The sequence below is a fragment of the Mobula hypostoma genome, chromosome 3 (assembly GCF_963921235.1).
Source record: "Mobula hypostoma chromosome 3, sMobHyp1.1, whole genome shotgun sequence".
NCBI lineage: Eukaryota > Metazoa > Chordata > Chondrichthyes > Myliobatiformes > Myliobatidae > Mobula > Mobula hypostoma.
In genome coordinates, this window is record NC_086099.1 from 53,596,843 (window position 1) to 53,624,751 (window position 27,909).

Here is a 27,909-nt window from a genome sequence, read left to right on the forward strand (position 1 = left end):
GCCAGTTTTCTCCCCAAAAGACATACTGTGAGGTTGTTAATTCGCTAAAGTAAAAAGTACCCGTGGTGTAGGTGGATGGTGGTAGACTTGATGGGCAGGTGAGAGATTAAGTTACAAGGAAACTGCGAAATGTTTTGGCTCTATTGACTTGAGTCAAACACACTCCTGTGTTTAAGAAAATATGAGAATCTAACAGCAAAAAATGGAAAGCTGGAACAAATTGCAACCAGTTGACTACACTGACATTCATTCCCTTCAGTCGTAACTGTTCAAACATTGTCCAATTTAAAAATAAAGTTTCAACTTAGGAGAAACTTTGATTTGATACATTAAATTTTTAAGCAATTAAATACAGAGATTCATACCTCTCCCTTTGAAATATTTAAAGATTCTTCCAGCGAGCAGAATCTTTAAATATTTCAAAGGGAGAGGTAAATGGATTCTTGATAAGAGGTGAAGGTTTACTGGGGCCACGCAAGAAAGCTGATGTGAAATTAAAGTCAGATCAGCCATGATTCTTATTAAACAACACAGCAGGTTCTTGGGACTGAGTGGTGTATTCCTGCTCCTTGCTTTCATTTTCCAAAGCATGTTGTGCCCACATTGTTTACTTGCATCAAAAAATTAGTGCTTATAATTTTCCACCACTTTACGTTCGGTTTCCTGCCACACTTCTAATTCATAACTGGTAGCTATTTACATCTTCTTTACATACAGGGTAGAGTGTACCTGGAATGAGCTGCCAGAGGGAGTGGTCAAGCTGGATAATATCGAAGAGGCATCCATCTGAATAGATACATGGAGAGACAGGGCTTGGAGGGTTATGGACCAAACACAGGTGACTGGGACTAGCTGGGAGGATGCTGTAGTCAGCATAAACCAATTGGACTGAAGGGCCCATTTCAGTGCGGTATTAATTTATGGCTGACGTAGCTGCATTCACAGTGGCAAATTGACTGGCATTTTTAGTTGGTGGTCTTTTCAGATATTGTAGAATGTAATTATGACTCTACTGATTATAAATTAATAATACTAAAGATCCTTTATCATTTACGGACAGGTAGAAAAAGATGGTGCAAGGAAATTTTAAATTAACAACTGCAGAGTTATGAGGGTCTCGGCCCGAAACGTCAACTGTACCTCTTCCTGGAGATGCTGCCTGGCCTGCTGCGATCACCAGCAACTTTGATGTGTGTTGCTTGTCTTCTAGTGATGGTTTTGGGAGCAAGTAATATATTATATGTAGAATATGAGAACAAAGATAGAATGATTAGTGTTTTAAATAGTAATTCAGCACTTTAAAAAATCAGAATTACCAATTTTTAAAGAATAGAAATAGAAGCTAAGCTATGATGCGTATTTACTAAACAGCCCAAAATGCAAAACTGTGGCTATACAATTAAATAAAAAATTAGCAATTGAGATTTTTAAGGATCATTAATTGAATGTAATACATTGTTGAAGAAGTTGTTAGAGTCTGCAAATCAATGTTCTTTCATAACATTTCACGTAACTCTGCTCTTAAACTCATCTCCCCCATTTCACGTACATCTGCTCTCACTCCATCCTCCCGCCACCCCACTAGGAATAGGGTTCCCCTGGTCCTCACCTACCACCCCACCAGCCTCCGGGTCCAACATATTATTCTCCGTAACTTCCGCCACCTCCAACGGGATCCCACCACTAAGCACTTCTTTCCCTCCCCCGCTCTCTCTGCATTCCACAGGGATCGCTCCCTACACGACTCCCTTGTCCATTCGTTCCCCCCCATTCCTCCCCACTGATCTCCCTCCTGGCACTTATCCATGTAAGCGGAACAAGTGCTACACATGCCCTTACACTTCCTCCCTTACCACCATTCAGGGCCCCAAACAGTCCTTCCAGGTGAGGCATCACTTCACCTGTGAGTCGACTGGGGTGATATACTGCGTCCGGTGCTCCCGATGTGGCCTTTTATATATTGGTGAGACCCGACGCAGACTGGGAGACCGCTTTGCTGAACACCTACGCTCTGTCCGCCAGAGAAAGCAGAATCTCCCAATGGCCACACATTTTAATTCCACATCCCATTCCCATTCTGATATGTCTATCCACGGCCTCCTCTACTGTAAAGATGAAGCCACACTCAGGTTGGAGGAACAACACCTTATATTCCATCTGGGTAGCCTCCAACCTGATGGCATGAACATCGACTTCTCTAACTTCCGCTAATGCCCCACCTCCCCCTCGTACCCCATCAGTTATTTATTTATATACACACATTCTTTCTCTCACTCTCCTTTTTCTCCCTCTGTCCCTGTGAATATTCCCCTTGCCCATCCTCTGCCTGGCCTGCTGCATTCACCAGCAACTTTTATGTGTGTTTCTTTCATAACAATTTGGTGCACTGGCTTATCTGATTTTCACCATCATTTGTGTACTGAAAGGATATATACTGTCCATGAAGGAAAATGTATACTGGCAAGGAGGTTTAGGAGCTAAGAATCAGTGTGTTGTAACAGCCACACCATGAGAAAGCTGCATTCATTGTGCAGTAGCAGCAACTATACAAACAGTTAAATACAGCGGAACTCTGTTTAAGGTAGATGATTTTCCACAAGTCTGTGCTAATTTTACAGAGAAAAAATCCTAAGCAAACCAAGGAATAGTACCTCTCCTCAATAGGAGACATGAGAATCACCTTAAATTGAACTTTGGGTTTCATCCAAATACTCTGGGAAAATTGTTGTTATTCTTCAAACCAAGTATGAGCAGACTAAACTTCTATAAGCAAGTTTTATTTTGTGCTCTTTCTGTGCAAAAAAAAATCATCATTGTGTGAATGCAGTACAATTGAGGGTAAATTCCTCTCCGGGCACTTTAGTAACAATGGTGGTTGATTACTCTGCTGTAACTTACAATTAGCCCATTGAATTGTGACAGATTTCCTCAAAACACTGAAAAGGTATGGAAAGAGTTATCAGAATGTAGCAACCATTCAAGTAAATAAAACAAAAGGAGAATATTTTCTGTATAATGAAAATTGAAGCACCTCCATATGTTTTCTGTTCCCTTCCATACTATTGTACTTTCAAGTAAATCTCATTAGTACTTTGTCCAAAACTGTTAGACAAATAGCAGCCAGCTCACTTTTGATAGGACCATCCTATGACAATAGCTTACACTTCTACTGCAAAATGCTAAAATAGCCAGAGTCTTTGGGTGAGCAGATTCTGCAACGTCTTCAAGTTAGTATGTTTCAAAATGCACGAGATAGCAGTCACAACTCAGTTCAAACAAAGAAATGCCTTTATAATGGAAACACTATTTCTTGTTATCAGATCAAACAGAAGTTCTACTGCAAGATGTATCTGGATCAAGATCCTGGTGTGCACCACTGTACATTACAATAATTACCATTGTTATTCTATGCTTATGGATTACGTCTTTATTCACTTCCTTCCCACAAATTAACATTTTAGTCAGCGTTTTACAGACATCCCACCCTGCAAAAACCCATTTCAGGGAGGTAGCACCATCAATTTGTGGGAGACTCCCGGGAGAGGTGGGATGTCTGCAATAGAGTAGCTCCTTAGCAGCTAGCCAGCTAGTTTAAATAACGTTAGCTATGCTAATGAACGAATGACACCTGTTAAACTCACCTCAACATGTCTTTTACAGTCTTAACCCACCATGGGCAATATAAAAGTCACTGTTGCAAACAGTGCAGCGAGCAACACTGTCATTATTTTGACCCCTATTAGGCAGGGGTACACTTTAGTGTACTCTGGGGTGACGTACGTTTTATATTTTTTTGGAACTCTCTGCCATGGCGCACGCTCTCTCTCTCTCTCACTTTTGCTCTCGCTCGCTTTCTCGCACTCTCTCTCTCTCTCTCGTGGTCGCTCTCACGCTCTCTCTTGCTTTCTCTCGCTTGCTCTCAAAAAAATTGATTTCCGTGATATTGTATATAATTTGCGGGCATCAGGGAGCCACTATTAATATGCAGGAGACTCCCGGAACTTCTGGGAGAGGTGGGATGTCTGGTTTTAACCAACTGCAAATGTCAGTTACTTCAGAAAAGAAATATAACCATTCAGGAATAATGGAAAATTTTCTCTTAAAAATCAACTTTAAAAGTAATAATACTTTAAACGATTAATACAAAGAAAAATAATCAAAGTGTTCACTACATCAAGGTATTCCACAACATAATGCATTAGAATAACATCTTAAAATACTTCTATACCATGCAGAAGCAATCAGTTGAACTTAATCCAATTTAAAGTATTTTGAATTGGAAGATTATGTTGTGAAGTTTGTATGAATAGTGTCCATGGGTTGCAATGTTTACCCACGTTGTCAGATTTGTTCAGTTCATGGTTACTGAACAGGCGCCACCTCAGCATTGGTAAGAAATATTTAAATCGTCGGCCTATTGTCCAATTTGAGACAATCTTTCTTCAAAGTAAACAAATTTAATGGTAATGCCATATCAGTGCACTTTGGCAATGAAGAACATGAAGTGAAATGAAGCTCCTGACGTTCTTACAGGTTCATCAGTCTAATTCACATTTCCCTAGCAGGGTTAAAACTGTCTAGACTGATATAATTGCTTTAGAAACTAAGAAAAATAGAGCAGCAAAGCAGATTTTCACAGGCCTATATAAAGCCTCAATGAATTAAATGAAAACAGAAAGAATAGATTTTCTTTAAAGATTTCAGAATAGTCCTATGCAAAACATAATGAAAAAGATGCAGTTTTAAATTTAAAAATTATACCAATTAAAATTTTACTTTAAAAATTATTAATGCTACATGAAAATACTTGGCTAATGCATTAATGCTAATTTAAGAATACAACAAATTACAACATGCAATTATTTTAATGGAATTCTTTGTGAAGTAATTGGCATAGTTATGAGAGCTATAATTAAAAATAAAAACTGGTCCAAGTATCAACTGATCTCTCAATGTTTCAACCAACAAGTAAATTATGCAGTGATCCTAAAGCTTTTAAATTCCTTCAAATTTTAAAATTAAAAGTTGAGAGAAGGGAAGGATACCAGAATATTGAATGTCAACTATGTGGAAATTTAATAACGACTTTCTAGCCACAGCAAGTAAAATCATTAACTTTAAAAATCTCAGGGAATAAAGTTAAAGGCTGCAATATTGCGTGCAGTTTTTGTTGCCTTACCATTGAACGGACATGACTGCTCTGGAGAGGGTTCAGAGGGGATTCACCAGCCTGGTGCCTGGGATGGAATAGTCCAGAGATATGGAGAGACCTCAGACTAGTTACATTTAGACATCTGGATACAAATTAATCCCTCAACAATATAAGAAGTTTAAGACCGTGAGGCACTTATTATGCTTTTAATTAAGAGAAAATAGAATGGCAAAAAGAGGGAACGAGATGGATTTGGCAGGCAGGGTTAACGACGATCACAAAAAGGTTCTTCAGTTATATCGACAGTAAATGGGTGACTAGGAAGAGACTAGGTCCTCTTAAAGACCAGAGGTGTCTATGCTGGAGCTGCAGGAGGTGGCTGAGATTTGTAATGACTCCTTCTACATGTTTACTAAGAATATCATGAATGCCAAAGAAATTAGAGTAGTAAGTCATGAGGTCTTGGATCATTTGCATATTACAGGGATGGATAATTTGCAGCCTTGAACCATATTAAGACCATAAGGCATAGAAGAAGAATTAGCTCATTTGGTCCATTGAGATGAAGGTGGGCAAAATGCCAGGGCCTGATCAAGTGCATCCAGATCTTGTGGGAGGCTAGGGATCAAATCACTGATCCTCTTGTAGAGACAACAGTGACGTCCGAGAATACTGCAAGGTGGCTGATCTTGTTCCATTGTTCAAGAAGGGAAGCAAGAAAAGGCCAGAGAATTATAGGCCACTGAGTCTGACTTCAGCTGTAGGCGAGTTACTGGAGATAATTCTGAGGAAAAAGATCTTCTGTCATTTAGAATGTCAAGCTCTGGTAATCTTTTATAGTCAGTAAGGCTTTGTGTGTGAGAGGTCATGTCCAATGAATCTTTTGGAGTTTTTCCCAAAGAGGCACATAACTAAGGAGATAGATGAAGGTAGGCCTTCATCTCAAGTTCATATAGATTGCTGATCTGGAAGATTAGGTCGCATGGGATTCAGGTAGAGCTTGTAAGCTGAATTCAGAACTGGCCGAGGTGATAAGAAGCAAATTGTAATGGTAAAAGGCTGATTCTCTGACTGCAGGCCTGCTACTAGTGGGTTACTCCAGTGGTCAGTGTCAGGACCTTTGTTATTTATTCTTTATGTACATGACCTGGGCATGAATGTACATGGTATGATTAGCAAGTTTGCCACTGCTATTATATTAGGTGGTCTAGTAGATAGACTACAATGAATTTAGAAAATATATATATATATATATATCCTGGTGAGTTAAAGAGATGGGCTGAGGAACAGCAAATGGATTTCATCTTAGAAAGTGTAAGGTGATGAATTTTTGAAGTTAGCCAGGGTAGGACTTGTGCAGTGAATGGCAGGGCTCTGATAAGTGTTGTGGAACAGAGGGACTCGTGAGTAGAAGTGCACAATTGGCTGAAAGCAGTCACACAAGCAGGTAAGTAGATGTTTAGCTGGACTTCATCAGTCAGGACATCAACTTTAGAAGTAGAGATATTATGTTGCAGTTATACAAGTTGTTGGTGAGACTATACTCGAAGTATTTTATACAGTTTTGGTCACCTTGTTATAGGAAAGGTATTGTCGAGCTGGAGAAAGTGAAGAGCTGGAGGAAAGTTCTGCAAACTACAATATGTGACAAAAGATACACTTGTAAAAGACAAACACAGGAGATGTGGGCTATGTGGCACCTCAAGCCTGTGGTTAACTTAAACATTGTACCTCCACCCATCTGACCAATCCTCATATTCCTAGATACTCGAGTATCAAACAATATCAATCTTGTATGTGACTGAGCATCCTAACTTTAGGGAAATGATTTTCAAAGATTTACAAACTTCAAGGTGAAGACATTTCCATTTTTGCTCTATTTTGTCAACTTATTCCGAGGAGAATGCCACACCCTCTCATCCACCCCCACCCAGTTGCAGATAGCATCTATCAATTTCTCTCTCAGAATATGTTCTACTTCTGACAATGTAACATTCCTCAGTACAGCACCAAAGCGCCAGTGTGTTTTTGTGCCTAACGCTCCACTGTCACCCAAGTAAACAATTAACAAAATAAAATCTAATTTAAGAGTTTACTTAGCAGCAGTAAAACCCACAGATGGCATCTTGCCAATCAAGGGGAACGGCAGGTGGAAGGATAAAACTGGAACATGTGTAATGAAGGTTTCCATTAAATGTTACACTACCATTAGGAAATAACATTTTAACTTGCATGATTAAAACAACAATGTTTAACACAAAGACAAACATATACAGTACTTCAGTGCAAAACTGAAGTATTGGCTCACAATAAAAGGTGGCCATGGCTTCTTATTCAAAGAAACATTAATGAAAAGTAAATTTCAATTTACAAGAATCAGAATCAGATTTATTATCACCGGCATGTGACATGAAATTTGTTAACTTAGCAGCAGCAGTTCAATGCAATACATAATCTACCAGAGAAAAAAATATACAATAAAAATAATAAAATCAACTACAGTATATGTATATTGAATAGATTTTTTAAAATGTGCAAAAACAGAAATAATGTATATTTTTTAAAAAAGTGAGGTCGTGTCCAATGCTTCAATGTCCATTTAGGAGTCGGATGGCAGAGGGGAAGAAGCTGTTTCTGAATCACTGAGTGTGTGCCTTCAGGCTTCTGTACCTCCTACCTGATGGTAACTGTGAGAAAAAGGGTGCTGGAGGTCCTTAATAATGGACACTGCCTTTCTGATACTCTGGTCCCTATAGATGTCCTGGGTACTTTGTAGGCCAGTGCCCAAGATGGAGCTGACTAGATTTACAACTTTCTGCAGCTTCTTTTGGTCCTGTGCAGTAGCCCCCCTACACCAGACAGTGATGCAGCCTGTCAGAATGCTCTCCACGGTACAACTATAGAAGTTTGAGTGTATTTGTTGCCATGCCAAATCTCTTCAAACTCCTAATGAAGTACAGCCGCTGTCTTGTCTTCTTTATAACTACATCGATATGTTGGGACCAGGTTAGATCCTCAGATCTTGATACACGGGAACTTGAAACTACTCACTCTCTCCACTTCTGATCCCTCTATGAGGATTGGTATGTGTTCCTTCGTCTTACCCTTCCTGAAGTCCACAATCAGCTCTTTCGTCTTACTGACGTTGAGTGCCAGGTTGTTGCTGTGGCACCATTCCACTCGTGGCATATCTCACTCCTGTCTGCCCTGTCGTCACCACCTGAGATTCTACCAACAATGGTTGTACTGTCAGCAAATCTATAGATGGTGTTTGAGCTATGCCAAGCCACACAGTTATGTGTATATAGACAGTAGAGCAGCGGGCTAGAGCGCACACCCCTGAGGTATGCCAGTGTTGATCGTCAGCGAGGAGGATATGTTATCACCAATCTGCACAGATTGTGGTCTTCCAGTTAGGAAGTAGAGGATCCAATTGCAGAGGGAGGTACAGAGGCCCAGGTTCTGCAACTTCTCAAATTAAAATCTACAACAATTTTTTGTATTAATTTCACTAAATCATCTGAGACATTTCAATTTCCATATGCTGATTTATATTTTTAATAATATAACCCCGTAAAACATAACAAGATAACTTGCACACTGCCAGGTTAAGAGTTTCTGCTGCAGTACAAGAAATTTTATTCCATCTGTACTCACCCCTTATAAAACTGAAGACAGAAAAGCAAAGTGGCAAACAATGAGCAGTACTGAGATGCTTGCAATTTTCCTCAAGTTTCTCTTTGAAGCAAATATGCAGTATTTTCACTGAAATTTCCCATAATACATGAAACATGGTACTGATTACAATTTGTTTTGATGCCTTCAAGGTCTATGGGAATAAATACCCAAAGAATGTTTGCACTTTGTCCAAAGTTGCATTATACCAAGCAGAAAAATAGCATGTCGTCAGCAACTACCAATTAATTTGAGAAGAAAGCACCAATGAGCACTTTCATTGTCCTGTGTGTTTAACACAGGGCAAAAAAATGTTGGAATTACTTACACATTCTTTCTAAATCAATGTGGGTAGAAAAGTTTAATGATCCAAACAGAATGTACTGTTTGCAGTCACAAGTTGTAGCTGAACAACCAAGTACTTTCAGCTATACTAAGATTGCAGATGAATTTCATTCACATTCCTGTGATCAGAGAAATAGATCATTTTAAGCTATGCAGCACAGAATTTAAAAAACACAGCTGAGAGTTGACAATTAATTTTTTAAAATATTGACTTCAAGTACTCTTGCTGGAAAGCCACATCAGCAAAATACAAGAAAGTACAACCGCAACAGCCTTGAAAGCAAACCTAACAGAAATGCTGCACAGCACATTCGCAAACCTGATTCAAACTTCTCCAAAGAGACGAGGTATCAACCAAATACCATTAAATGTGAGCTCAACGTAGACTGTTGCCTCATACAACACAAAATGAAAACAGCTACAGCTAATACAAAATTCCACAAAGCAGGTGGATTACATTACATTCTGATCAAAACTGACTCCTCACAAAGATAAACTTCTGATGTCGTTTGTGCCATTAGACGATAATCAAATAAGATACCTAATTGCTGGAAACTTGCTCATTGACTATATTAAATTATACATCGACTATACGGGCTCAAGGGGTCCCAACACACTCTGCTATTATTATACTACAATCAAGAATGCCTATCCTTCCATCCTTAGACCGCATTTCGGGAAATCAGACCATCTGGCTGTTCTTCTACCTGCATACAGGCAAAGGCTAAAGAGTACGGCTCCAGAAGCAAGGACAATGAAGAGGTGGTTGGGATAGACAGAGGAGCAGCTACAGAACAATTTCAATTTAGTGGACTAGGCCATGTTCAAGGACCCCAGGATCTGAACAAATACACCACGGTTGTCACAGACTTTATAAAGTCAGTCATGGACGAGTGCGTCCCCACAAAATCATTTAGTCTTCCCCAATCCAAAGCCCTGGATGAACCAAGAGATCCACAATCCAGACATCCCACCTCTCCCGGAAGTTCCGGGAGTCTCCCGCATATCGATAGTGGCGCCCTGACGCCCGGAAATTATATACAATATCCCGGAAAAAGATTTTTTTTTGAGAGGGAGAGGGAGAGGGAGAGCGAGCATCCTGATTGGTCTCTCTTCGTGCTAAGAGTGGTCCCCAACCACCACGAGGAAACGATATGATTTGGCAATATGAAATGATATGAGTCAGCTGCACCTTTCTTCACTCCCTGTCACGCACGGTTGCATTTTAATGCACGCGAGGTCATCAGTGACCCGAGACGTGCAAAGGAATTGGTCCGTGACCCATTTGTGAATGTCCCTGGTGAATCATCCATGTCAGTGTGGGAAAAAGATCAACTCCTTGAGCTTGCAAATGACGGCGGGCTGAAAAGTATGTTTGACATAACATCTCTGCTGGCATTCTGGATCAAAGTCAAGGCTAAACATCCTGAGGTAGCCACGGAAGCACTGAAAACATTGCTTCCATTTCCAACATATCTCTGTGAAGTGGAGATTTCTGCAATGAATGCAATGAAAACAAAATTGCGGAATAGACTGGACGTAAGGAACTCCCTTCGAGTATCGCTGTCTCCCATCACCCCTCGATAGGACCTTGTTGTTGCAGGAAAACAAGGCCAGGGCTCCCACTGATTCAGCGATATTGGTGTGTTGCAATGATTTCATATGTTCATACGGGGAAAATATGCGCTGTGTGTTTAATATCCAAACATTACTTAAAATGTTATGATGCGATTGACTTATCACCTATATTACGGTTGTGATTAACACCCCGCCCCATCGGCCAGTCCGCAAGAATATTGTCAATATTAAACCGGTCTGCGGTGCAAAAACGATTGCGGACCCCTGCTAAGTAGACCTATCAGTCTTCTCTGTGGGCGGGCTTTACAGTCAACCTCAAAAATAATGACAGTGTTGCTCGCTGCACTGTTTGCAACAGTGACTTTTCTATTGCCCATGGTGGGTTAAAATGTAAAAGACATGTTGAGGTGAGTTTAACAGGTGTCATTCATTCATTAGCATAGCTAACATTATTTAAACCAGCTGGCTGGCTGCTAAGGAGCTACTCTATTGATGTCCTACTTGATGAGGCCAAACTCCATGTAGACTTGCTTAAAGTTGTAATAGAATAAACATGATAATATAAGTACATATTTTAATGTCACATTTTCTGCATATACCCAACTTGGTTTATGGATTAGACAAAAATCACTACACAAAGCATTACATACACCCTTGGAGGTCGACCGTGAGCGGGGGGAGGAATATGGGGTTGCGGCGGGGGGCAGGGGTGCTACCTCCCTGAAATGAGTTTTTGCAGGGTGGGATGTCTGACAATCTGCTGAGGACCAGATCAGTGGTATTCGGGTCTGGCAACCAAGTACAAAAGATCCAGGTACGACCTCCAGAAAGCCATCGCACATGCAAAGTGGCAATTCTAGAACAGACTTGAATCACAGCAGGATGCTTGACAGCTGTGGTAGGGCTTGAGTGCCATCACTTCCCACAAAGTAAATCCAAGTAATATGTGACAACAAAGTTTTGTTCCCAGATGAGTTCAATGCCTTATGCCCTCTTTGACCAGCAAGACTTAGAGGGCATCTTCACAAACTCCCATGGCCTCCGACAACACTGATTTCAGTTTCTGAGGCTGAATTCACGGAAAGCATCTGGCCCAGATGGGTAACTGGACGAGTACTCATGACCGATGTGTTAACTGACAACTTTAACCACTTGTTTCAGCTGTGTGAGGTACCCACCTGCTTCAGACAGGCTTCAATTATACCGGTGCCAAAAGGAAAAAGGTAACTTGCAGCAATGACTATCAACCTATAGTACTTGTATCTACCGTGATGAAGTGCTTTGAGAGTTTGGTGATGAGAAACATCAACTCCTACCTGGGGAGTGATTTGGATCCACTCCAGTTTGCCCACCATCACAACAGGGCAAAAGCAAATGCCATTTTACTGGCACTTCACTCACCTCTGGAACATTGAAGAAGCATACATTAGGATGCCCTTCACTGACAACAGCTCTGCACTCAAAACTATCAACCCCTCAAAACTAATCAAGAAGCTTCAAGTTCTAGGCCTCAATGCCTCCTTGTGCAACTGGAATCTCGATTTCCTCACCTGTAGACCAATCAGTTTGGATTGGCAACGTCTTCTCCACAACCACCAGTACAGGTGCCTACCAAGTCTGTGTGCCTAGTCCCCTGTTCTACTCACTTCACACATATGACTGAGCCCAAGCACAGCTCCAATGCCAGATTTAAGTTTGTTGATAACACCACTGTCACTGGCTAAATCAAAGGTGGTGACAAGCCAGCATATAGGAGGGAGATTGAAAATCTGGCTGAGTGGTGTCATAACAACCTCTTACTCAATGTCAGCATGGAGATGATTATTGACTGAGGAGGAGGAAACTGGAAGTCCATGAACCTGTCCTCATATGGGGAATCAGAGGTGGAGTGGATCAGCAACTTTAAATTCCTGAATGTTAGAATTTCACAAGATTAGTCCTGTGTCCAGCATGTAAGTGCCATTACAAAGAAAGCACAACAGCACCTCTACTTTCAGAAGTCTGAAGATTTGACATGACACCTAAAACTGTTACCAACTTCTATAGACGCACGATGGAGAGTATATTGACTGGCTACCTCACAGCCAGGTATGGAAACACCAATATCCTTGAACTGAAAAGCCGATAACATTAGTGGATCATCACAGGTAAAGCCCTCCCCACTAATGAACACATCTACGAGGAGCACTGTCGCGGAAAAACAGCATCCATCATCAAGGATCCCCACCACCCAGGTCATGCTCATACTCACTGCTGCCATCAGGAAGGAAGTACAGGAGCCTCAGGACTCTCACCACCAGGTTCAGGAACGGTCATTACCCCACAACCATCGTGCTCTTGGACCAGAGGGGATAACTTCACTTGCCCCATCATTGAAATGTTCACACAACCCAAGGACTCTTCATCTCATGTTCTCGATATTTATTCCCTATTATTTTTTTGTTGTATTTGCATAGTGTGCTGTCTTTTGCACACTGGTTGTTTGTTCATCTTATGGTGTGCAGTTTTCCCATTGAGTCTATTGTGTTTCAATGTACTTACTGTGAATGCATGAAAGAAAATGAATCTCAGTGTTGTATATGGTGACATTTATGTACTTTGACAATAAATTTGCTTTGAACATTGAAAAGAACACAATGTTTACAAGGGCTTACCATCCGCTGAAAAGACTGATCCTAAACAGTACAATTAATATAATTGATCTGCAGTTACCACCAGAGCTGGCAGGATCCTGATACACCACTGAGCAGGCTGTAAGGCTTATTCAAGAAAGGGAACGTTTTTCCCCCCAGTGAATGGGAAAAGCCAGCTTTGCGCTAATTGGTCTAACAGTTCAACAAAATGCCATCTGGCTAAAAGGAGCAGAATGCATATTATTCAAGAAAATCCCTATTTGAAGAAAGATTGTCTTTATTAATTTATTTTAATACTTCATACTCTCTATACCCCAACATGATAGGATAAACAACCTTTGGATAAATGGTATACAACAAGAATGAGTGCCAATGCAGCTCTTCTTCCATCCAGAAACCATCTTGAACTACACCATTCTCAAGTACAATCCAAAAATACAAACTGGCTTTTCTCCTCTTTGCAGCATGTTGTCAAAAAGGAAAAAATGCAGCAGCATGAAATTCCACCTCGATGAGATAACATACAAGAGGTTCAAGACTAAATTTCATTGCGAAAGAACTTTTCACAGTTGTGTGTCTGGGAGAGGTTCTGGATTGAAGCCTTGTCCAGGGAGCACTTACTAAAAATACCCAAGATGGCAAAGCTGACCCAAGTCCTATATGACCAATGACAAGAACTACCTGGAGAGTTTAATTCATCGTTTTATGTAATATTGAAGCTTACTTCATTTGGCCAGCAAGTCCTACTCAGTATTCGCCCACTTAATTGGCAATAAAGGCTGTGTTTCACAACAGCTGGCAAACCTTGAGGACATTACTGAACTCCCTACATTGTTTGGCAATCTCTTCCACTGGTGAATACTGTACCATACAGGTCTCAATGGTTTGTGAGTGTTGGCAAGTCATATTTTCAGTCTTTCTCTGCACTAAATGTATATGCATTAAAGTCACCCCACTCCATCCTTGAAAGTACTTTGAAGAATTAAAAAGTACTGTAGATTAGGGGGAGTTGGTGAATTTACTATCCTTCTACTTACTTAACAAGAAATGGAGGGATGGACATGGACCATGTGCACAATTTAAAATTGACACCATAGTTAGCACAGGCATTATAGGCCAAGCATCTGATCCTGTCAGTACTGTTCCTTGTTGCATGAGGCATTTAATGACACTGTTAAGGCATCAGAAGTTCTCGTGGTAGATAAAAGCTCATGGTCTAGGAGGCAGTATATTCACATGGAAAGAAGATTGAATGGATCAAAATGGTAACAGTAGGCATAGTTGGTTGTACATATGATATACCATAGGGATCATTTACTGGTACCCTAAGGTTTTAGAATTTGTATAAATGATTTGGATGAAGTCAAAGGGTTGCAAAATTTGTTGATCGCTCAAGACGGATGGGAAAGTAAGTTGTATAGTTCCATATTTAAGAGAGTGGACAAAGATCTGGGAAGTGGAATGTAATGTAGGAAAGTATGAAACTATGCATTGACACAAGTGATTCTGCACATGCTGGAAATGTTGAGCAACACACACACTCAAAATGGTGAAGGAACTCAACAGGTCAAGTAGCATCCATGAGGCAAATAAGCATCGACTCCTCACTTTCCTCTATAGATGCTGCATGAACTGCCAAGTTCCTCCCAGCATTTTGTGTCGCTCATTAACAATCCTGCCCAGCTCCATTATGAAACACCAGAACACCTGATGCTAACTAAAATACATGCAGTAATCTTAAGATATATACACCTGAATAAAATAAACCTTTTGTCCTCTATTTAAAACTTTCTAGGGATTTGGGCATTACCGGCAAGGCCAGGTTTATCCCTATTCTTAAATACCATTGAGAATGGGTATCTTCAGCCATGTAGGAATTCACCCACTGCTGCTGGATGGTGTGTTCCAGGATTTAGAAACAGTGACAATGAAGGATCAAAGATACATTTCCAAATCAGAGTGGTATAAATGTTTGAAGATAATTCCCATGCACATGTCCTCCTTAGTGATAGGTGTTTTGAATTGAGGATGTTCTATTGGTCCAAACAAACCCAACACATAGAATTGGACCCCTAGGGCTCAGGTGGAGACAGCCTCTGTGGAATTATACAAAATAATATCTACAGATCAGATTGGATACAAGGTAGGAAAGGAAAGGAGATCTGATTTTTGTTAGTATCAACTTCTTTTGTTCTGGGCTGCTGCTCTTGGTCAAGGCAAGTAGGATACTTACAAAAGGGGAGGGAATGAAGGGCGTAACAGTTAATGTTGGATAAACATTGAGAGTAAGACTCTTACCTTTTTGTGGAACACAGTAAAATGTGTATAGGATGCTGCCAATCTCTATCACATCGATAAAATCCTAAAATGAAAATCAGTCCCCATCTACCCTTTGAAACCCCACCCAAACCACTAGGTCCCAATCTGAGCTGTGAATATCTTCCTCCAAGTGCCTTATTCAGCCAGAGATCTCCAAAAGTCAGTTTACTAGATGCATTAAAAATAAATCTCGCTTCTCAGTGGCAGAACAAGGATCTGGCCTTTATTGGCAAGGAGATGGCAAGCTACTCCACTGACCAGGCCACCTTTTGCCCAGAAACAAAAAATGTCAAAAGCTGATTCAAAATGTTGATGAAAAAGGCTCATTATTTTACAAAAGAGTTATATCCAATATCTTGACCAGCAGTTATCACTCATTTAATGCCTATAAACAGATATTACCTGACCATTGTTAACATTCCTTTTGAGGTCTTGCTGCACAGAAATTACTTACTGTTTTCTTTCAGAGTCTTTAACTGAACATAAAATAAAACCTTGAGGAGTTCTGAAGTGGAAATTGTTCACTTTTAATTAATTCTGTCTACAGGTATGCGTCACTTAACATCCACGATACGTTCTGTGAAATCGGATGTTATGTGATTTGGACTTTGTGCGAACACCATATTATATACTTAGCAAACCTATATGGAGTACTGTAGTGTACCTGTATTGACTAAATAGCTGAGAACTCACACTAAAACTGTATACTGTACACTATAATACATTATAATTTTTTATTTCATTTTAACCTTTAATTTTTTTTTCACTTTTTAAACCTTTATGTAAACACTTTCTTAGCCTATAATCACACACAATTTATCAAAGATGATCAGGATCATCCGCATTACTGTTCTCAACTTCCTCATAGTGTTCCACTGGAAGAGTTTCAGGTTGAATAACCTGCGTTTGGAAGCCATGATGCACTTTACAGTAATATTTTCAAAAGAAAATTAAACAGAGGGATAACGCTACTGCACTCGAGACGCGCGATACATGAAATTGGTTACGTCTGCTACGTCACGTTCTCCAATTGGAACTACGGACGTGTATGCAATTGGACGTTGTCCAAATGGACGTTAAGCGGCTCACACCTGTACTTGATTTGAAAAGGAATGCTTGGTGACTTATAAGCCAGCAGAACCCTGCACCATGTGCTTGAAGATGATGTTTTGCAGAGTGGCATTTTTCAACCAGAAAAGCTACAATGGGCTGAACAGCCTCTTATTGTAAATTTTCCATGAATCTACCAGATACCAAAACATAGTCAATAAAATATCCCCCAAAAAAAATGCACTGACCACATTAAAAAGTGAAGTTAAGATGTACTAACTTCAAATATTTGAACACATTTAAAATTAAATACATTAAAAAATATTAACATGTAATAGCTGGCAATTTTTTGATGCTGGGACCACATTGAACAAAGGAAACATGAGGTGCTGTCATTTTTGGGAGATTTTGCTGAACATTTCCTGATGCAATATAATCTCTCCACATTCTTGTCAGTGTACTGTACTCTTAAATTTCAATCAAATCGATCACAAGGAGACTTTGTTCAAACAGATCCTGCATTGTCTGGACTGTTGTGCATTTTCCCACAATAATTTGCCAAAAAGATTCATATGTAAATAAATATAGTGGGAATTCAAGCATTAATCAAGCTGAAGAAATGTTCTTTGTGCACATACATACACTGAGAAAACTTGCTCTATTATGGGCTTAAGCAAATTAGCCGTTAAAATCACCAAACTATTTAGAAATGTGCTGATGTTAGCAATGTTTCTAATATGCCCATCCACCCTTTAATTGTATGTTTTTTAACTTCTGCAAATATTTGAAGGGAGAGAGAGATCAATTTGTTAAGGGACAATTTATGACTATTTGAAGCTACCCAGAAGCTATTGAATTATCTCATTACAATTTTTGTCTGAATTGGTTACAGTTTTGTTTCAGACATTCCTCTCCCTTAGTGGTTCAGTCCATAGAAAAAGGACAAGCCAATCTCTCTCTTAAACCTATTCCATCAGTGCATGCACACCTTTCATTGCTCCGACTTCCTCACTCCCCTCAGAAAAAAAATCTTTCAGCCTTGGTTGTGAGAATTTCCATTGAGCCAGGATCCAGCGAATTCTGAAAGTGAGAGCAACAGAAAGAAAGCAAGAGGTCCAAATATTTGCTTAATAGTTATGTGATCTGGAATTATGATCCATACATGAAACAAATTTAGGGGTACATGCTTCAAAAGTGAACATGATAAATTCCATACTTGAATAATTTCAATTAAATATTTGTAAATCTGAAGTGCCTGTAATCACCTGAAACTGTTTCTTTGACACAGTTTCCATCCTGCTCCTTGCTAACTTCAGAAGTCAAGCCAGACGATTTACAATTTTGGTGCTGCACTTGACTCCATCATAAAACCAACAATTTCCATCTGGGCAACACTATTTTCAGGTCATCTGTTACTGACACTATCATCCTTGCGTGTATTACCTTCAGACAATGCTGAGCTCCTCTGAGACACTCCCCCATCTTTATTTTTTGCTTAACATGCATGAGCATATCAATAACTGCAATCCTCTTCCAATCTTAAACAGTCCTGTTTACCAATAACTCCTGAGCTTTTTGATCCACGTTCACTCCTGGTCTGCGGCATTATAATTAAAAGAAAATCTCAGCTTTTCCTCAAATTCTTCCATGATCTTTTTTCTCACCGTAATTGCATTCTTCCCAATCCATGTAACCAAACATTAAAGACTTCTGCACTCTCTCCTGTATAGCATACTTTAAACTCATTCTACCACTCCCAATTATCCTATTACCTGTACATTAAACTTTGAATTCTCTTCCTAAGCCTAACTCTTAATAGCTGTATCTTTTCCTCTACCTTTGATACTGCCCTCATCCACATCTCCCCCACTTCCTAAACATCCATCCTCACCCCATCTTCCTGCTGTCGTTACAGGGAAGGTTTCTCGTCTAGTCCTATCACCACATGAGCCACCTTCAACAGAATCCTACCAAACACACATTTCCTGCAACACCCCCCCCCACCCTCCGTTCTCTGCAAGGATCGTTCTCTCCATTCTCCTGTCAATTCTCTTGATAATGTTCTTATGAAGCAGTTAGATACATAATTACATTAAAAGCTACACATAGATGTCACTTGAAAAAAAAAATGATTTGGAACTAGGCAAACCAATAACAGATTCACGATAAAAATCAAGGAGTCATTTCACCTGTAGCAAAAATATAGGTCGGTACAATTATTTGCATGGAACAAAAATTATCTGCACGTTGAAGGAAAAATACCACGATTCCCAACAACTTTAAGTGTTCCAATTTCAGATAACACACCCATTTCTCTGTTCCATTCCTACTCCCACTAGTCCTTCCAGATTAACTCTCTTTGTGTACACTTTTACTATCCCTCTCTGCCCACCCAGAATCATTTGATGAATCATTCCACTACCACTGCACACTCCCACGACGCCCCCCCCCCCCCAAATCTGGCTCCACCAACTACCTCACAGATCTGGCCTCACCCTTCTTTCACACTTCTGTATACCGGCCATTGCAACTACCCACCACATAATCCTGGTTTTGATGCAGGCTGACAAATTCCTTCTGCCTACACAGATACTGCTTGATCCACAAAATCCTTCCAGCAATTTATCTGTTGCTACGGAAACAGGCCTTTCGGCCTATCATGTCCTCACTGTCGATCAAGTACTATCTACACCAGGGGTTCCCAACCGTTATGCCATGGATCAATACCATTAAGCAAGGGGTCTGTGGATCCCAGGTTGGGAACCTCTGATCTACACTATATTCACTCAGAGGCCACTTGATTAGGTACCTCCTGTACCTAATAAAATGGCCACTGAGTACATGTCTGTATGTTCGTGGTCTTCTGCTGCTGAAGCCCATCCACCTCAATGTTCGATGTATCAGTACTGTGCAAGTCTTAGGCACTCTAGAAATTTTAAAATATAAATTTTGTTTTTATGTGTTTATTTTTTGTCTTCTGCCTTAGTGTGTCAGTGGAAAAGAGCAAATTTTAGATTTCCAAACATTAATTTTCCTAAAAGTTAAATGTGAGAGAAATTTTTGAATTTCATTACAGAAAGTAGCATATTAAGTAATAGACCATTTTTCAAATAAAAACTCAATTACTTTGTTTAATCATGCACTGGGCTATATACCTACAAAGATTACCAACAGGTGCTAATGATCAATGACATAATGAGTTGACATAATGAACAGAGATGAACTGAAACAGAAATGGGTGTAGAAGGAATCAAACTGGGTGAAGGACAACGAAACTCAAAGGTGAGAGTGTGGCAGATGTGACAGCTTAACATTTAAATCATCAATTCTTACACAATCTCAAAAGTGAGCACAGCAGCAAGACACAAGGTGGTCATCCTACATCAGCAAGGTTGCTCCCAAGCAGAAACTTCACGGCAGACCAGAGTTTCAAATGTACTGTCTAAGCTCTTCTGAAGCAGCACAAAGAATCAGGCAAGGTTGAAAACTAAAAATGCAGTGGTGGTGACAAAAACTGAGTGCAGCAGATGAGAGATACAACAAAATGACCTCCGTTCTAAATCGAAATTCCAGCACTGCTATCAGCTCCGAACTCAGAAACCACTGGAACCCAAATACACCCCTCTACAGTCTGGAGAAGACTTGTCATCAGTAGTCTTTGTGCTGCCAAAAAGCCATTCCTCTGAAGTGGAAACAAAGCCAAGAGACTCACCAGCCCACAAAAACAAAAGGACTGGATTGCTGAACAATGGCTGCAAGTGCTTTGGACTCAATAGTCAAAATTTGAAAGGCAGTTTGTCCTTAGGAGAGCTGGAGGATGCTACATGGATAAGTGTTTGCAGCCAACAGCAAAGCACGGTAGAGATTCCCTGCAGGTTTGGGGCTGCATTTCTGCAAATGGAATGGGTGATCTGGTCGGAATTAATGTAATCCTCAATGCTGAGAAGTACAAGCAGATTCTCAGCCATTATGCAATACCATCAGGGAGACGTCTGATCAGTCCCAACTTCACTCTGCGGCAGGACGATACCTCAAACACATGGCTAGGATCATAAAGAACTATCTTCAGCAAAACGAACAACAAGGAGTTCTGCAACAGATGGTATGGTCTCCACAGAGCCCTGATCTCAACATAGAGGTTGTCTGGGATTACCTGGAGAGACAGAAGCAAGCAAGACAGCCAAAGCTTGCAGAAGAACTATGGCAAGTTCTCCAAGATGCTTGGAACAACCTACTAGCCAATTTTCTTATAAGACAGTGTATCTAAGAAAATAGATGCAGTTTTAAAAAGCAAAAGATGGTCACACCAAATATTGATTTGATTTAGTTTTTTTTACTACTCTTCATAATGTTTTTTGATATTTGGAAAATTCATATTTTTGAAAGCATATTCACTTTACCGAGCTTTCTTTGACCTGTGCCAAAGACTTCCGCACAGCACTACATGTTCCTCTGCAGACCATTGTTGCAACAGTTATCAGTTACTGTCACATTCCTGTCAGCTTGAACCAGCCAGGCCATTCTCCTCTGACCTCTCTCATTAACAAGGCTTCCTCCTTCTCCCTCCCCCCACCCCAGCAGAACTGCTGTACACTGGATGGTTTTTGTATTTCCAGACCATTCTCCACAAACTTTGAAAATCTTAGATTCGCAGTTTGAGATACTCAAACCACTCCATCTGGCACCAACAATCATCTCATGGTCAAAATCAATGAGATCACATTTCTTCCCCTTTCTGATGTTTGGTCTAAACAACAACTGAACCTATTGACCAAGTCTGCATGCTTTTTTCCTTTTGCACTGAGTTGCTGCCAAGCTGCCAAAGTGATTGGTTCATTAGACATTTCCAGTAATGAGGTTTACAGGCTCAAAGTACACATATGTAACCACATACAACCCTGAGATTCATTTTCTTGTGGGCATACTCAGTAAATCTACAGAATAATAACCATAACAAAATCAATAAAAGACCGCCCAACTGGGGCATTCAGAGTGCAGAAGACAACAAATTACAAAAAGGAGGAATAGGAATAAAAATCAAATAGGCAATAAATATTCAGGACATGAGATGAAGAGTCCTTGAAAGTGAGTCCAGTTCAATGGGACAGTTCAGTGATTGGGCAAGTGAAGTTGCAAAAAGTTCTCCCTTCTGGTTCAAGAGCCTGATGGTCGAGGGGTGGTAACTGTTCCTGAATCTGGTAATGTGTCAAGTCTCCCGTACCTTCTTCCTGATGGCAGCAGTGAGAACAGAACATGTCCTGGGTGGTGGGGGTCCCTGATGATGAAACACTCGCAGAAAAACAGCATTCATGTAGATGTGCTCAATGGTTGGAAAGGCTTTAACCATGATGGTCTGGGCCATATCCACTATATTTCATAGGACTTTCTGTTCACGGGCTTATGTGTTTCCATACCAAGCTATGATCCAGCCAGTCAATAGACTTTCAACTACACATCTATAGAAGTCTGTCAAAGTTTTAGATGTCATGTTGAATCTCTGCAACTCCTAAGGAAATAGAGGTGCTGCCAAGATTTCACTATACTTACATGCTGGGTCCAGGACAGGTCCTCTAAAATAATGACACCTAGGAATTTAAAGTTGCTAACCCTCTTCACCTCTGATCCTCCAATGAGAACTGGCTCATGGACCTCTGGTTTCATTTTCCTGAAGTCTATAATCAGCTCCTTGGTCTTGCTGACATGGTGTACAAGGCTGTTGTTAAGACACAAAATTGCCAGATTTACAATCTCTCTCCTGTATGCCGAATCATCACCACCTTTGATTTGGTCTACAACAGTGGTGTCATCAACAAACTTGAATATGGCATTGGAGGTCTGTTTAGCCACACAGTCGTAAGTATAAAGTGAGTATAGCAGGGGGTTAAGCACACAACCTTGTGGTGCATCTGGGTTGATGAAGATCATGAAGGAGATGTTGTTGTTTATCTGAACTGACTGGGAGGTATTGAGGCCAAGGTCTTGGAGTGTATTGATTAGTTTTGAGGGAATGATGGTAGTAAATGCTGAGCTGTAGCCGATAAAGAGCAACCTGATATTTTGCTGTGCAGATGTTCTGAATTTGAGAAGAGCCAATGAAATGGCATTTGCTATGGACCTGTTGCTCCAATAGGCAAATGGAAGCAGAACCAAGTTGTTTTTCAGGCAGGAATGATCTCCTTCGTAGCAAATACAGTCAAAAGCCAACAAAACTACAGTACAGAGATTTTAACCGCACCTTATAATAGACTAAATCAGTTCTACCATTAGTTATCACCATAGCTGTTGACTCAACTGATCGGAGGATTGAGGAAGACAAATTAGGTCAAAATGGTCTATTTACAATCAATAGTTTCTAATTTCTAAGACAAAGCCACAGAGAATCCTGTACTTCTCTTACCGTTGGTAGATATCTACAGGAAAAACCCTAATCACTGCAGTTTAGGAATGCCATGGCCACCTTGGCAACCTTACATTATAATTTACTTTTCTTTATCCTAATAGTATGTTCCTTGTAAAAAAACAAATGTATAATTGATGATTAATTTGTTTATAAATGCTGTTTATATGATAATCTGTGCCTGTGACTGCTGCTGTAAATAAGTTTTTCATTGCATATGTGTTTGTGCATTGAACAATAAACTTGACTTTGACCAAAATCTACAAAGGAACAAATTCAGACTATCAGATGGAAATAAATACACAAGTGAGGAAAATCAAAATATTTAGTGACATACAGGGAGTACAAACTTGCTTGTTAAATGACCGATTGGGCAGCATTATAATCTTCTGCAATACTGGCTCTTCTATAACATCACAAAGTTAGACGACGATTAATTTATTCTGTAAATTGCAGCACCGATGTGATTATGGTATGATCACTGAATATTGATCCACAAGCTAGTCCCACATAGGTGCATGTTCAACTATGTCTTAAGGCTGTTCTCATACCAAGAAATAAATTAACTCCAGTAAATCTCAATCTCTAGAAAAGGCATCCGCAAGTTCTCCCTGTTTTTTTTTAAACCTTTGGCTAAGTGTGGACAAAAATATCATTCCTTTTTCTATCACTTTCTCCTCCACAATTTTGTTTGTTTTCAAACCCTTTCTTCATAACTAAAACTATGTTTTATGCAGTGTTTTAACCAACTCTTATGTCTCTTACTTTTTTTAAAAATTCCTTCCTTGCTATTCCTTCTCCTCTAACAGTTGTTTATATCACTCTACTTCCCAGAGCTCTGGTGCTGCTGCACGTGACATCTCAGTAAATCGGAAGAACCTGAACAAGTCTCAAATGGCATGGACGGGGTCTATAAAGAAAACAAGACATTTGAAATCAAAACAGCAAAGGAAGAAGGACTGCAAAATGGAATACAGTGAGTAGGAAACAGAGTCACCACAAGTTAAATGAAATGGATGACTTTCCCCAAGAGTAGGAAGCTTCCTTTGACAATAAGCAATCTGGTCTGAGTGGAGTCTGGTACAGGCACAGACTCAACTCAGACCAGCTTGCTTATTGTCAAAGGAAGCTTCCTATTCTTAGGAAAGGCCATCCATTTCACTTAACTTGTTGGTCCATGACCTCCTCTACTGTCTTGATGAGGTTAAACTCAGGGTGGAGGAGCAATACCTCATAATGTATCTGGATTGTGAAATGTTACTCCAACCTGATGGAATGAACATCAGTTTCTCTAACCTGGTAATTTCTTCACCCCCCCCCCCCATTCCATTCTCCATTCTGGTTCCCCTCTGACTCCTTCTCTTCTCCTCACCTGCCCATCTCCTCTCTTTGTTTCCCCTGATAAATCCCTTTCCTCTATGGTCCAATGTCTTCTACTAACAGGGTCCTCCTTTAGTCCTTTCCCATTTCCACCTATTACCTCCCAGCTTCTTACTTCGTCCATCCCACTCATCTCCCCCCTCACCTACAACCTGCCAGTGTACTCATCCCACTCCCCACCTCACCTCCCCCTCACCCGGTCTCACCTACAACCTGCCAGTGTACTCATCCCACTCCCCACCTCACCTCCCCCTCACCCGGTCTCACCTACAACCTGCCAGTGTACTCATCCCACTCCCCACCTCACCTCCCCCCTCACCTGGTCTCACCTACAAACTGCCAGTGTACTCATCCCACTCCCCACCTCACCTCCCCCTCACCCGGTCTCACCTACAACCTGCCAGTGTACTCATCCCACTCCCCACCTCACCTCCCCCCTCACCTGGTCTCATCTACAAACTGCCAGTGTACTCATCCCACTCCCCACCTCACCTCCCCCTCACCCGGTCTCACCTACAACCTGCCAGTGTACTCATCCCACTCCCCACCTCACCTCCCCCCTCACCTGGTCTCACCTACAAACTGCCAGTGTACTCATTCCACTCCACACCTCACCCACAGCCACTTCCTTACTCTGGCTTCTGTCCCCTTCCCTTCCAGTCCTGATGAAGGGTCTCAGCTGAAATGTCAACTGTTTATTCAGCTCCGTGGATGCTGCCCGACTTACTGAGACTGCCAGCACATTCTGTTTGTTGCTCAAGATTTCCAGCATCTACAGAAGCTTGTGTTTATCGTTTAATTCGTTTGTAGGTTAGTCTTCATGCGATAACGTTGTTCAATGATATGAAAGGTAACAAAAATAAAAAGTAAAAAGTAAATTCAATTTGCCCAGTCCCACTTCATTCTTGGTGTCTAAATTAGTGCACATTTCTTGTAAATTTATGTTCAAAATTTCTTACTCCAAATCCAAGGCAGAAATTACCTTACACCTTCCTGAGTTTCTCAACACATCTAAATGATCAAATGCTTGTTAACAACACTGTAACAAGCAGGAATACAGCTGAACGCAGAGTGTATTTTCAAACAATTTAATGTGTAACAGATGTGCAGAGTGCCATATCAATATTGTCAGATGTCATGAAACAGTACCATCAGCAGGAACACATTGAAGTCTTCGTCCTTTAAAATACAGTTCAGTGAACAAAGTGTCTGCCATCTGTCACTGCATATTAAAAACATGTTCAGATATCAATTCTCTATGGTCATATTACAGAAGATTGCAGCTTCCTGTATTTTAACAACAGATATCAATTTTGTTACCATTGTCACACATCTCCATTCTCCAGACTGAGTGAAATTGGCTGGTACAGAATAATTAAAACAACACTAAAAACCATACAAAATTAAAATGAGCCAACACATCATCATTCATTTTATTTTGGTAGGCTGCTCAGAAAGTACTCTGCTCCAATTTTAAATAAGGATTACAACGTTGAAAACAATTTACGTGTTGTTTGAATGAAGAATGTGCATACATTTTTGATCTTGTGTACCACTGCCTTTTCAGCAATATAGGATACGACTGAATTTACCCAGAGTAAATTGCATTAGTGATCACTACTGAGTGAAAGTGTGCTGGATACATCTTTTTGCAATTCATGTTTGTGCATCTCACATTTTCCTAGGATCTTATGCAGTTAATAACAGCAGTTGTAATGCAACTGACACTTCCACATGAACGGCCTCCATAAAGTTAGATGTCTTCATTTTAAGCTTACTCTGATAGACAAATTAAGTAAATTTTCAAAGGACTATGTTGTCAATTAAATATAGTGGCAAGTCTCTGCTAAACTGAATAAGTAACTAGCCCAGAATTGCAAAGTGAAATTTTTGACTAAGTTAAAAAAAAATCTGCACCATTTGATAAAAACAAACTTTTAAGCATAGTACTTACGATCAATGTTCCCTCTAATTTGTACTGACCAGTGTACGCAAATATCTTGCGCTGTGCAATTTTTGGCCTAGTGACAACATGTGCACACTGAATTTTATATAGAAAGGTATTCATTTTAACAGCTAAAAAAACACTGTCAATAAGAGCTTTGATCTCCTTTGGGTTTGTTCGTTTTCGCTCTCATTGATCCACACTTACATAGAAACATAGAAAATAGGTGCAGGAGTAGGCCATTCGGCCCTTCGAGCCTGCACCGCCATTTATTATGATCATGGCTGATCATCCAACTCACAACCCCGCCCCAGCCTTCCCTCCATACCCCCTGACCCCCGTAGCCACAAGGGCCATATCTAACGCCCTCTTAAATATAGCTAATGAACTGGCCTCAACTGTTTCCTGTGGCAGAGAATTCCACAGATTCACCACTCTCTGTGTGAAGAAGTTTTTCCTAATCTCAGTCCTAAAAGGCTTCCCCTCTATCCTCAAACTGTGACCCCTCGTTCTGGACCTCCCCAACATCGGGAACAATCTTCCTGCATCTAGCCTGTCCAATCCCTTTAGGATCTTATACGTTTCAATCAGATCCCCCCTCAATTTTCTAAATTCCAACGAGTACAAGCCCAGTTCATCCAGTCTTTCTTCATATGAAAGACCTGCCATCCCAGGAATCAATCTGGTGAACCTTCTTTGTACTCCCTCTATGGCAAAGATGTCTTTCCTCAGATTAGGGGACCAAAACTGCACACAATACTCCAGGTGTGGTCTCACCAAGGCCTTGTACAACTGCAGTAGTACCTCCCTGCTCCTGTACTCGAATCCTCTCGCTATAAATGCCAGACACAGAAAATACGTAGTAGGACTGTAGTGGATAATGTAGGATTTTCTCGCCGGAACTTGTGCACACCATCCATGTGATTTGCTTGATAAGTGACACTTCAAAAACTCAAGTTTCCAAATATCACTCCACTTTTTCCTACTTGCAAATTCTCCAGCAACTGTTGCATCGTAACAATACAGACAGGTACCACCAGTTTCAGTATTATATACAAATATTTCTCGTAGCTGCAGGTTCCTGACCTCATGAGCTCTTGGTGTAGCAGTTTCTACCATCTCATTAAGCCATTCCACTTTAATGAACCAGTTTTTTTCTGTGCTTAATGCCTTTTGCTTCTTTGGAATTCAACATTGGGAAATAACAATTTTTTCAATAAAAACAGTAAAAATAAGCCAGTTCTAAAATCTGCAGACAAATTATCGCAAACTCCATGATGTCAATACCGTCCACATCAGAAAACAAAAAAGGAAATGTGATTGTATACAACTTTGAAATATACTTAATATGCCAACGAGGTACAGGGTGACAACCTTTTTTGCGTTAGTAGCAAAAGATGCGTGCGCACACTCACCTTAGAGGGAACATTGCTCA

The 27,909-nt window shown here is 40.4% G+C and overlaps 1 protein-coding gene across 2 annotated transcripts in view; it reads right to left on the reverse strand.

The window, feature by feature from the left end:
* The window catches only part of slc7a2 (solute carrier family 7 member 2), a 147,487-nt gene that overhangs the window by 89,072 nt on the left and 30,506 nt on the right, over positions 1-27,909 (reverse strand). Inside the window, exon 2 of one of the 2 annotated variants that reach the window (XM_063043045.1) lies at positions 1,141-1,206. The exons of the other annotated variant lie outside the window; for it this stretch is intronic. The gene's annotated coding sequence lies outside the window, so the exon portion shown is untranslated. The remainder of the gene's footprint in view (positions 1-1,140; positions 1,207-27,909) is intronic. 2 annotated transcript variants of the gene reach the window in all.